This window comes from Phalacrocorax carbo, chromosome 5, assembly GCF_963921805.1.
Source record: "Phalacrocorax carbo chromosome 5, bPhaCar2.1, whole genome shotgun sequence".
Classification (NCBI taxonomy): domain Eukaryota; kingdom Metazoa; phylum Chordata; class Aves; order Suliformes; family Phalacrocoracidae; genus Phalacrocorax; species Phalacrocorax carbo.
In genome coordinates, this window is record NC_087517.1 from 35,494,764 (window position 1) to 35,505,558 (window position 10,795).

A 10,795-nucleotide genomic window follows, 5' to 3' on the forward strand; every position below is an offset into this window, starting at 1 on the left:
CTCACAAGTATGTCAAATTCATTGTTTCTTACTGATCCAACATACACATAACAGCTGACAGAAGTAGTCATGGATACTTATAAAAACAACACTCTAATAAAATAATCTAAACCTTACACAGATCAATGATAGACAAGTCTAAAAATACCATCATTAAAATCCCAAACACTCATGAGGTTTGTGTGTGTTTTTCACTTTTACATGTCATTTCCGTGGGATACTATCTACGAGGATCTCTTGTTTCACTTAAGGAGAAAAGGTTGCATAAAAATCTTGGAATCTTAAATATTTCTGTATTCAAGGTCAGAAGTTAATCAAAACAATGCCAGCACATACAGACTGTTTTTTTCACCAGTTTCTTCAGAGACAATCAGATTTAAAAAGTACTTGAAGTGTCAAAATATTAGAAAAAGTCCTAATTAAGTTGTTAGAACAGTCAAACGTGAAAACAGGTTTTCCTGCTCTTACCTGTTACCATCAAAAGCCACATGAACCAAAAACCAGGAGCTGTCTAGTTAGCTCCTGCAATTTTCAGCTCAGTCAGCCACTTTCACCTGACAGCTCGAAGAACTGTGGGTTTTTTGCTCATACATTTGCTCATTTTTGGCTTCTATATCCAGAAAACAATTCCTTCTAATGAGTAAATTAGATCAGTCATCATCTGTGCTTTTATTTTCTTTACGCCTCCCCTTGCTTTGACAACACAGGCGCCAGAGCTTGTGCAGGGCCCCAGTTATGTCAAGGGGACATACCTGAGGTTTCACTGGTGTTCCTGTGTCCTACCAAAACCAATATATGCTCATCTATTTACAGCAACTTGCTTACTAGCTGTACCAGAGCTTTATAGCATTTAATTTTGAATAATAGGTTTCCTTCTCTGTACCCATGATATGATAAGATAGAACTCGCGTGTTAACCACTTGGATATTAGGACAACTTCTTTGCAAGCATGAACTGAAATTTTATCCTGGTTTAAACAACGCAGCCATATTCCCTGTCCCCACACATGAGCTCTAAACCACCTGATTTCATATAAATTACACTGAAGGCTTTTAGAGCAATTAATATTCAATCCTTTTTAATTCAGTTTCCCTTTTCTATTGGAATGGGACTTCAATTTTGTACGTTGTATGAATAGTGAGCATATTAAAAATTGTTATATGGCTAATCTTTAAACACTTGAGTTGCTGCATCTTCTTGCCCCCGCCATTACTTATATCTGCCCCAGCATCCATCTTCTTCTAACCCATTGTGTGCAAGGATTAATCCAAAAGATATGCTTCTAGTATTTTGACTAGAACATCTTGTGTAAGAATGCTATGAAAAGTATATTTCATAAAAATTTCAGTAAATATTTTCCCACCCTGGGAGTGTTTCATTGAATATTATTAATAACAGAATATACTCTTCAGAAATATAACAGCATCAAGACTGGTAGGAGCCATATGGCATTCTTTAGTGTTTTGATCACTAGTTGGTTTAGGAGTCAGGTTTTTGAAAGTGATTTTATTTAGCAGTTTTGTTAAATTCTAAAAATAAATGACTGAAAATGAGAAACCCAACAAAGCATTATTGTTACTGAAAAATCTACAAAAAACTTAATAATCTACAGGGCTTTCCTTCTACAAAAAAAACCATGCCAGTCAGGGATTGAATGTGGAGCAAATCAAACAGATGGAAAAACAATGTACTTTTAAGTGAGAAGAGACTAGTTATCTACTCGTTATTTTAACCGTAGCCTACAAATACTATACTTTCACATTGCAAAGATGTTTTCTGATCCACAAGACAGTAGGAAGATAGAAGACATCTGGCACATTTACTGCACTACCGGCAAGTTTAAAATGAACAACAGAGAATAGGAATGAGGAAGAAAGGTTCAGAGAGTAAACAGAATGAATTGCAATGTGGATATTAATTTTAACTCGTCTGAGGCAGAACAGAGCGTGAAGTTTTGGTAGAGGCCTGTTGAATGTCATCAGTCCAGCCAGGACAAGTGAGACCAGAGAGGCTGCAGAGTGGTAACATCACAGGGAAAACCAGGAGTAATGGTTTTGAGGCCATCTTCCCTCAACTTAGGTAAGCGCCCAGACAAATAACAAAGCCCTAAATTGCAAATAGGAAGAAACTTCTGCAAAGATCCTGAGAAAGCCCTGCAAAGAGAAGGGAAAGAGGTGCAGCAAGCGGACAGCATGGCAGATGTACGTCACTAGAAAGCACCTTAGTCCTTCAACATACAAACAAGCTTTTGTCTTCCCACAGGTTTATGTTTCCAAAACCGCTACAGAACTCGGAACAGGGAACCAAGTCTTTGTTCCCTCATCACCCCATCACCCCTGACATGGCTAAAACCAAAAAAGTCTTCATTAAAATCTGAACTGCCCACTTACCCACAACTCGTGATCCTGCCATACAGGCCCTGGAGCACAAGTCCCTCGCTCACAGCTGCACAGGAAGCTTGCGGCCAGCCCGGCTTTCTCAGACTGGGGTTTATTCTACAAGATCACTCGCACTCTGAGCCTGTTTATGCACAAGTGCATGTGCTTCTTTTCAGACATAAAGAATATATTTGTTAACCACAACACTGTTCTTCCTTCAAGCTTTGCACAGATAGGATTTTTTTTTTTAATGTAAGTGCTAGAGTCTATTATTTTTTCTAAGTTTCCTGGTGCAGATTGCTGCTGCCTGGTATGTATCTATACTGCCAGCAAGTCAAATCCACTTTCAAACCCTTTCACCTATGACACGTCTTCCATCCAGTCATCTGCTAACAGCTACAGCAACTTTCCTGCAGACTTGTACCTTTCAGCAACTATCTGAGGAACAGCGGAAAAAACCATTTGTCCCAAGGAATTCAGTGATGACAATGTGATGGTCATTTCAATGACTGTAATGAGGCTCTTTGACAGATAGGTAGAAAGAGGCAAATATGGGTATTTTATATTTAGTTAAGTATCTTCTTGGCATTCTTGTCTTTTTTTTTTTTTTTTTCTTAAATCGATCCTCATTTACTCTAGCTTTCCTAATAATTAAGAGGATTTCAAGATCAGAAAGGATAAAGAGCTAATCTATTCAAGACAACCTGACATTATGAGAAGGTCCCTATAAAACAAAGCAAAATGGTAATAAGGAAAAGAATAATATAGTATACTAAAACCTCAAATTTCCTCTTGGAATCACTTTTCCCAAAACCTTGGGGAAAAAAAACCCAAAACACCTGCTTTGCACTGTATCTTGGGGCGGGGGGGACGGACGGTACAGGAAGCCAATCAACAGATCAGATTGGGGTAGCAAATCCTTAAACCTCTCGGGGAAAATACCATAGCACTTATAGCACAAGGAATTAAAACTCCACTTGCAGACCAACAGACACTTAGATTTAGGGTGAATGAGTACTGCTGTCTTTAAATAAAGTTTAATTCAGCATATATATTCCATTCACTAGGCTTTGAGAACTGAAGTATAATTAGGACTCACAAAGCAGAGCCTCAAAATCAGGGTTTGGATATATACTGAATGTAAAAAAAAAACCAAACAAAACCACACCGGACAGTTGATCGGAAGTAGCTTAACCTGTTAAATACCAAGCAAAAATCACTGTAGAAGATTTGTATTTATATACTCTCATAAAACATACTCTTAACAGTAGAATTTCAAAAAAGGATCATTAATCTCTCAAGCAACATGCAGCTGTAAGAACAGAGCAGACTAGCTTGCTATTTGCATTGTGCAGATAAATCAAATCCAGCCAACATGGCATCACATCTTACTTTACCCCTTTCAGACAAACTAGCAAACCGACTTTGTAGCAAACACATGAAATTGTACACGAAGCTTTCATATGAACATTTTCGAATCTGCTAATAGAAAACATGTTTCTTAAATAAACCTTTAAGTCACTATTTGATTCACAAGAGGTCTGTGCTAGAGAAGCAGATTCAAAAACTATCCATCTTCCAAAGAAAGCTCGCCTCATCCCCCAGCTGGTGAAAGTGCACCCATCGTATTGCTCATGCACGCTACCTCCTCCCCCTCAGCCCACCTTGTCTCATTGATCTAAACTACAAAACCTTTGGATCAAAAGCTTTCTGCTACAGTATCTGTGCAGTGTCTCTCAGAATTAAGCCCCACATCCAGCAGGCCTACAAGGCATCGCTGTAATAAACGTAAATAATAGACCGCATTTTCCATTTCTGTGCAAGTTTCACCCACAAGGAACAGCCTGGTGCTGTTGCCTGCATCCATGCCAAAAAGGAGAATGCCATGATGAAAGTTGTTTACATACCAGAGGAGTGCATAGACTTCATTTCCTCTTGCATCACATTCCCAAACCTCTCCCAAGTACGTCAACCTCCAGGCGGAGCCTTTGGAGGGGCTGTCCCCTGCTGAGCCATACAGACCAACTTGGGGCAGGCTGGCCCACCTGTCCACATCACCATCCCCTGCTCTCTAAAGGTAAGTGGTCCTCCTGTGAGGCCTCAGCATGGGCACCTTACTCAGAATTTATAAAATCAGGAATAAATTACGCTTAGTGAATTAACTCGGTGCTGGGAAATATATTTGTTTCAAATCTGAAGCGAGACATTAGTGTTGTAACATTAACCACCATAATTAGGGTTTCCATGAAGTAAAACCATCTTGTTCTTAAACACTTGACGCTTAAAATTGCTTTATTTTGTGTTGCTTGGCGTGCACTTACTTAATGTGTTGGTCTATCAGTTTTTCTACCTCATTCAATATGCATATAAAACCCCACATACTTTGACACATTTAGTCAATTAGATTGAGAGACTACAGCATGTCTGAAGTATGTAAAGATCAGGTTTATAATAGGTTTAATGCACTTTATAATAGGTCTGAAGTTGCTAAGACGATACAATAGTGCTAGTATTAACATTAAAGACAAGAACACTATCAGATCCTCATCTGTTACAGAAAAAAACATTAAACTTACTCCTGCTGTCCAATCATGTTTTCCATTTAGTATGTGCAAATTAAGATGTCCTAGTAGGCTCTATTTTTTAAACGGTTTATTTTTAGTCAATATCAGACTCCCATTTTTTCAACCAGTTTTTAATTTACGAACTACATATCTACACTGCCAAGGTTTACACTTCATTAACGATGGTAAATAACAAGAGTGCCTTCAGCTACAGACCAGGCGAGTACCCAGGGCCCGAGCCGAAATACTGCCCAGGCACAGCTGGTCCCAGCGCTGGGGAGGGACGCAGGCACCCAGCTGCACCACCGACTCTGGCAGCGGCAGGAGCGGCGGAATGTTTCAGAGCAGAGAGGCCTGCCAGGCAATGCCCAGCCTCGGGGACCAGCCGCCGCCACTGCAGCCGGATCACGTCGCCGGCACACGATCTCCCACACTGCTATATAAACTCAGGCCCATTGTGCTGTAGCTGAAGATTAAGACAAATTTTAGGCCACGTTTAAGTTGTGCCCTAGCACCAGCCATATTAGTGACTGACCACAGCTTCCTCAAATCATCAGCTCTTGCTGTCATATTCTCACTCCACCTGTTTGAATTTTTTTTTTAAACCTGTTTAGGATTTTTACTGGGTTTATGACTGCTATCACAACAGTATCCTTAAAAACAGGATTGTTTTCTTTTCCCCCATTCCCCAGTGGGTCTCCAGAGAATACAAACAACAAAATAAGCACCTCCATTGTCCACTATATATCCAGGGAGACAAATGCAATAAAATAACCAAGCTAGAAAACTAACATTTTACGATCTTTTTCCTTGGACTTTACTAAACAGAGTGGAGAACAAGATGCCATATATTTTAGCAATGTCATACTGTTCTGGGTGAGTTTTTCCTGAAATACATCTGTGTTATATTCAGCCAGCCACTCTCCTCCTCCCCCCCCCACCCTCCAAGTTTATCACTCTTCAATGCTACATTTTTCATTAACACAATGTTTGAAAAGAGCCTGCTGTTAAAACTTTAGAGCTGCTGACCAAACACGGGCTCTAAACTCCATCTAACTTGGGATATAGCCGGGGGCCGTAAGACCCTTGGTACCTCCAGCACTGATTTCCTAAGGAAGCATCTATTCCTACGCTTGTTTTCATAAGCAGAGGAGCAACTGACAACCCGCTTACTAGAAATCACTGTATTTTAAGGATTTACGGGTTCAGAAGCCAGGTGACAGCTGCCCGCAGCACAGCGCTGGCAGCAGGACGAGGGCGGGATGCCAGGGTGCCCCGGGCGGCCCCGCGGGGCAGGGCCCGGCCAGCGGCCACCGCCGGGGCCCCGACGCACCCGCCGGTGGTCACACGGGAGGGCAGCGGCCGCGCGGCCTCGGGTGGCTGGGTCGCACCTTCGGTGGTTACGCTCCAGCCACAACGCCGAGCTCCTGGAGATGCGGCCCGGCATGCTGATGAGGCCAGGCTTAGCCCCGGTGAGCGCCGGGGGACCCAGCGCCAGGCGGCCACCGGGCTCGGCTGAGGAGGAGCTGGCGGGCTCCGGCCCGGCGCCGCCAGGAGACACCTCCGACAGGGGAAAGCTGAACCGAGCAGCCGTGCGGGCGGGAAGGGCGGGTCGAGGCAGGGGCCACACGGCAGCACCCCGGGCGGCCGCGGGGACAGGGCCCGGCGCCCCGGGCGGGGAGGGAGCGGGAGCCGGCTCACAGATCGGGGAGGGGCACGTCCCCACCGGCCCGGCGGCCGCCCGCCTCCGCGGTGCGCCACAGCCGGCCTCGCCAGCCCCGCCGGGCCGCAGCGACCCCCGCGCCGGTACCAGCCGGCCCGCGGCCCGGCCCGCCCGGCAGGGGAGGCGGCGGCGGCACCGAGCCGGGCGGTCGGTCGGCCTGCCGCGGGCCTGGCTGCCGGCCCGGCCCCCCGCGCACCGCGGGGCCGCGCTGACTCACCTCGCCCGGGGGCGGCTCCGGGGGGGCGCTCAGCCGGCAGCATCGCAGCCCCCTCCCGCCGCCGCCTCCTCCTGCCGCCGCGGCTCCGCGCTCCCTCGGCCGCCCCCCCCCGGCCGGGCCGCGCCGCGCCAGGCGCCGCGGGGAGGGAGAGAGGGAGGGAGAGAGGGAGGGAGGGAGGGAGGGAGAGAGGGAGGGAAGGAGGGAGCCGCCCCCCGCCGCAGAGCGGGGCCGCCCGGCGCCGCCTCCGCCGCCCCCGGCCCGGCCCGGCCCGGCCCGGCCCGGCCCGGCCGGCGAGCGGAGGGCTGGCGGGGGTCGGGGCGTGCTGCGGTGAGGCCGCGGGTGGGCGTTCGGTTTGCAGATGGCGCTCGGGGAGCGTTGGTGGACCCCGAGCAACCGCGTAACCCAACATTCCTAACGCTTCCTGCTCCTCAGAAGTTCCAAACGCGTGTTGCAGCATCAAAAATTAAGTATTACCTGCGGTGCCTTCTGCAGCCACTGGCATCATCCCTTCAGTAACGTTGTTTCTAGAGTTATATACAAATAAAGTTACGTAAATCCTTAAAACAGTAACGCAAACCTTCCTCCCCCTCCCCCCCAGTAATTATTGAGGCAGAAGAACACAGGCAGGGAGGATAACTTGCTGAGCAACCACTGACCCGTGTTGCGCTATCGATAGGTCAGTGGTGTTAAGCTAAAGAACAAGGAATAAGACAAAGTGAAAGGCCAGCCTGACAGTCGGAGCGTTTATCAGCCCTGAACTGAACGGGAGGTAGCCAAGTTGTTTGAGGATTAAGCTGAAGTGATAGTGCTCTGAAGGCAGGACCTCAGACTGGGCCGCAGTCCAGGCAGGGTCAATGAAGCAAGCAGCTGCCACCAGTCATCCCTCTCAGCAGCACAGTGCAAGCGGCTTCTGCCCAGGCAGTGACCAGACAGCAGGCAATGATAACTTGGATTCCACAGGACAAATGCATTGCTACTTGCATCTTATTTGCACCTCCCTTTCCTGAGGGAGGACCCCCCTTTCCTCAAGGAAAATATAATTTTCATTATTTTGACCAAAGGAAGAAACAGAAAACTACAAGTTTGCATAATTCAGGCAGAGGGAGAGGAACAGGGACACAACGGGTGTGTTCTCACCGGTGAAAGGGATACCAGTCCCCACGGAAGGCAGTGCTCTCACAAGGTCGTTCCCGTCATGCTTAATGTACTGATGGGGTGAGATCTTTGTGGATACGAAGGCCATTGAGGACACCATCCGATTAAAAGCTTGCCTGCCCCTACAGCACAGGCCTCTCCTGAAGGAGGCAGGAGACAAAAGCTGAATTTCACTGGGGAGATGACCCTGGGGCAGGAGAAGTCTTGTTTATCATATGTCTCTGGAAGGATTTTCAAAACGCTTCCTCTTTGAGAATCTCCCCCGTGGCTTGTTAACCACAGAGGGAAACCGCATCTGATGAGACCCGGAGTCCAGGCCTCCTGCAATCCTGCAGAATTCAGAGACAACTCATATAGTGGGAGTTTTATTACGAAATATTACTGTAATAAACCAGATGTCAGCTCTAACCAAAATTATTTAATCTTGATGGAGACTTTTTGGCAAATTACTACAAATGCTTTTAGGGAGAACCTATATTTCAAATCGTTTCCAGTCATTGTGAACTGAAAAGGGAAAGCTGATCTTTGTCGTCGTAGACTACATTTACTGGAGCTATAAAAGCAGTCTTTCCCTAAACTCTGATAATCTAACATTGCCCACCACACAGTAAGAATGTGACCTTCTTCTGCAGCTTTGCTTGTATTTCCTTTTCTTGAAGCTGTGTTTTTGAGGAGTTACACCCTGATGATCCCCCTTCCTTCTACTTGGCTTTGGAGGTGCCAGAAATACTTCCCCTCCTGCCCCCGCCCCAAATGCTTTCCAAATGGAGAAATTATAGAATCGTAGAATCTTGAAGGTTGGAAAAGACCTCGAGGACCATCGAGTCCAACCATCAACCCAACACTACTGTGTCTCCTGAACCATGCCCTGAAGTGCCACATCTACACATCTTTTAAACACCTGCAGGGATGGTGACTCCACCACCCCTCTGGGCAGCCTGTTCCAATGCCTGACCACTCCTTCAGTAAAGAAATTGTTCCTAATATCCAATCTAAAGCTCCCCTGGTGCAGCTTGAAGCCATTTCCTCTCATTTTATCACTAGTGACATGGGAGAAGAGACCAACACCCACCTCGCTACAACCTCCTTTCAGGTAGTTGTAAAGAGTGATAAGGTCTCCCCGCCCCCTCCTCTTCTCCAGACTAAACAACCCCAGTTCCCTCAACCCCTCCTCATAAGATCTGCTCTCCAATTAATACAAAATATGTAAAATTTCTTTGCAGGCTGTTGCATAACCTGGTGTGTGAACAAGAAGTTACAGCTGAGGATCAGAGTATAGAATATGACTAATACAGAGTAATTTACAGTATTTTCGTTATATATAAATACCTTTTAATATATATTAATATGAGTATATATCTATATACATATATATGCATGTGTTAAAATGGTTTCTTACTGAGCTTAAAGGCCCACTCCAGTACCGAGTTTGGTCACGTAGCTCAGAGTGGGGTCCGCTGCCTCCATTCGGTACGAATCGTACGGTAAGCACTGCAAAAAGCCTGAGCGTTGAACAGTATGATTCCAGCCTGACCAGCTACTCCAGCATGAGCAAAACTGAACATAATAGGGCTCTGCATGGTTATTTCTTTCAGTGAGGCTCTATGTAAAGATCTGGATTACAGCCTGTTAGAAATTATTACACTTGCTCAGAGAGTTCTTTCTCTGTTCTTTCAGCTATAAAAATGAGGATTAGCAGAAATGGAGAAACTGCAGCACTGCACGCAAACTGTCCTAATGTATTTTTATCACAAAAGGCCGTATATTTCTAGCCAAAGAGAAAAGGAAATGTAGTTGTAAGCTGCTTAAAGTACCAAGTTTTCTACTGAAACACTTGCTAGTATAAAACATTACGGAAAATAAAAAGCTGAGTCAGGTGTAAAATCCATTGAAATTAATTGAATTATCTCTGTTTTCAAAGACCTCTGGATCAAGCTCTGAATCACAGCAAAATGTGATATACGGAGAAACTACCAAACAGCAGTCTCTTTCTCTTAGCTAATAGATAGAGTGACACTAATAATAAATATATACCTGACCACTGGATATTAGAATATTCAGAAATAATTATTTATAAAATAAATATAGTTCATTCATAGACAAGCCGTAAAATAAACTCTGTGCTATAAACCCACACCTGGGTTAAACTTATCCATGAAATTGAAAGAATGCCTCTGGATTTCTGTGGGCTTTGGTTAAATGCTTATGGTGCTTTACAAAGATTTCCATTTATGTGTCTTATACCACTTTACCATATATCATGGTGAGGATACTTGCCAAAATAGTTACAAATGCCTCGCTGCTTAAAAAAAAAACCAACAAAAACCTTTAGTGTCTAAAAGAAAGCCCCAAAAAACCTGAAAAAATAAAGTAGTTATTTTTAAAAGTAAAATAAATAAAATTACATACAAATACCTGCTGGAACTGCACATGGCTAACCACAGTAGATTTTGCTTGAAAAGGACTCAGTGGTGTCAGCTGACTCAGTGACTTGTTCATTAGGTTAGGGGAAAAATAAAGCAAATACAGCATAACACAGAAAACTGTCATGGAAAAACATCTTGTATGTTATCTGTATGATATCTCCATTTCCGCTTCTGATATTTTCCAGTAATGGCAAAGGTAAAGCGTCTGACCCCATCTTATGGAAATGGTTTCCAGGAGCTTAAATTTTAATGCACAGAAAAACTTCTTGGTTTCTTTCATAAGGTAAAGCTGTACTTTGAAATCAAGAATTTCCAGTTGGCACAAAATATTC

General features: G+C 44.8%; 1 protein-coding gene across 3 annotated transcripts in view; it reads right to left on the minus strand.

Annotated features, from left to right (window-relative positions):
* Positions 1-7,380, minus strand: part of MFSD6 (major facilitator superfamily domain containing 6) — a 28,904-nt gene extending 21,524 nt beyond the window's left edge. The window contains exon 1 of one of the 3 annotated variants that reach the window (XM_064452005.1): positions 7,357-7,380. The gene's annotated coding sequence lies outside the window, so the exon portion shown is untranslated. Of the gene's footprint in view, positions 1-6,333; positions 6,676-6,882; positions 7,020-7,356 lie in introns of those variants that run through there. The other 2 variants (XM_064452002.1, XM_064452004.1) reach the window with 2 other exon arrangements.
* Between the last annotated feature and the right edge of the window lie 3,415 nt (positions 7,381-10,795).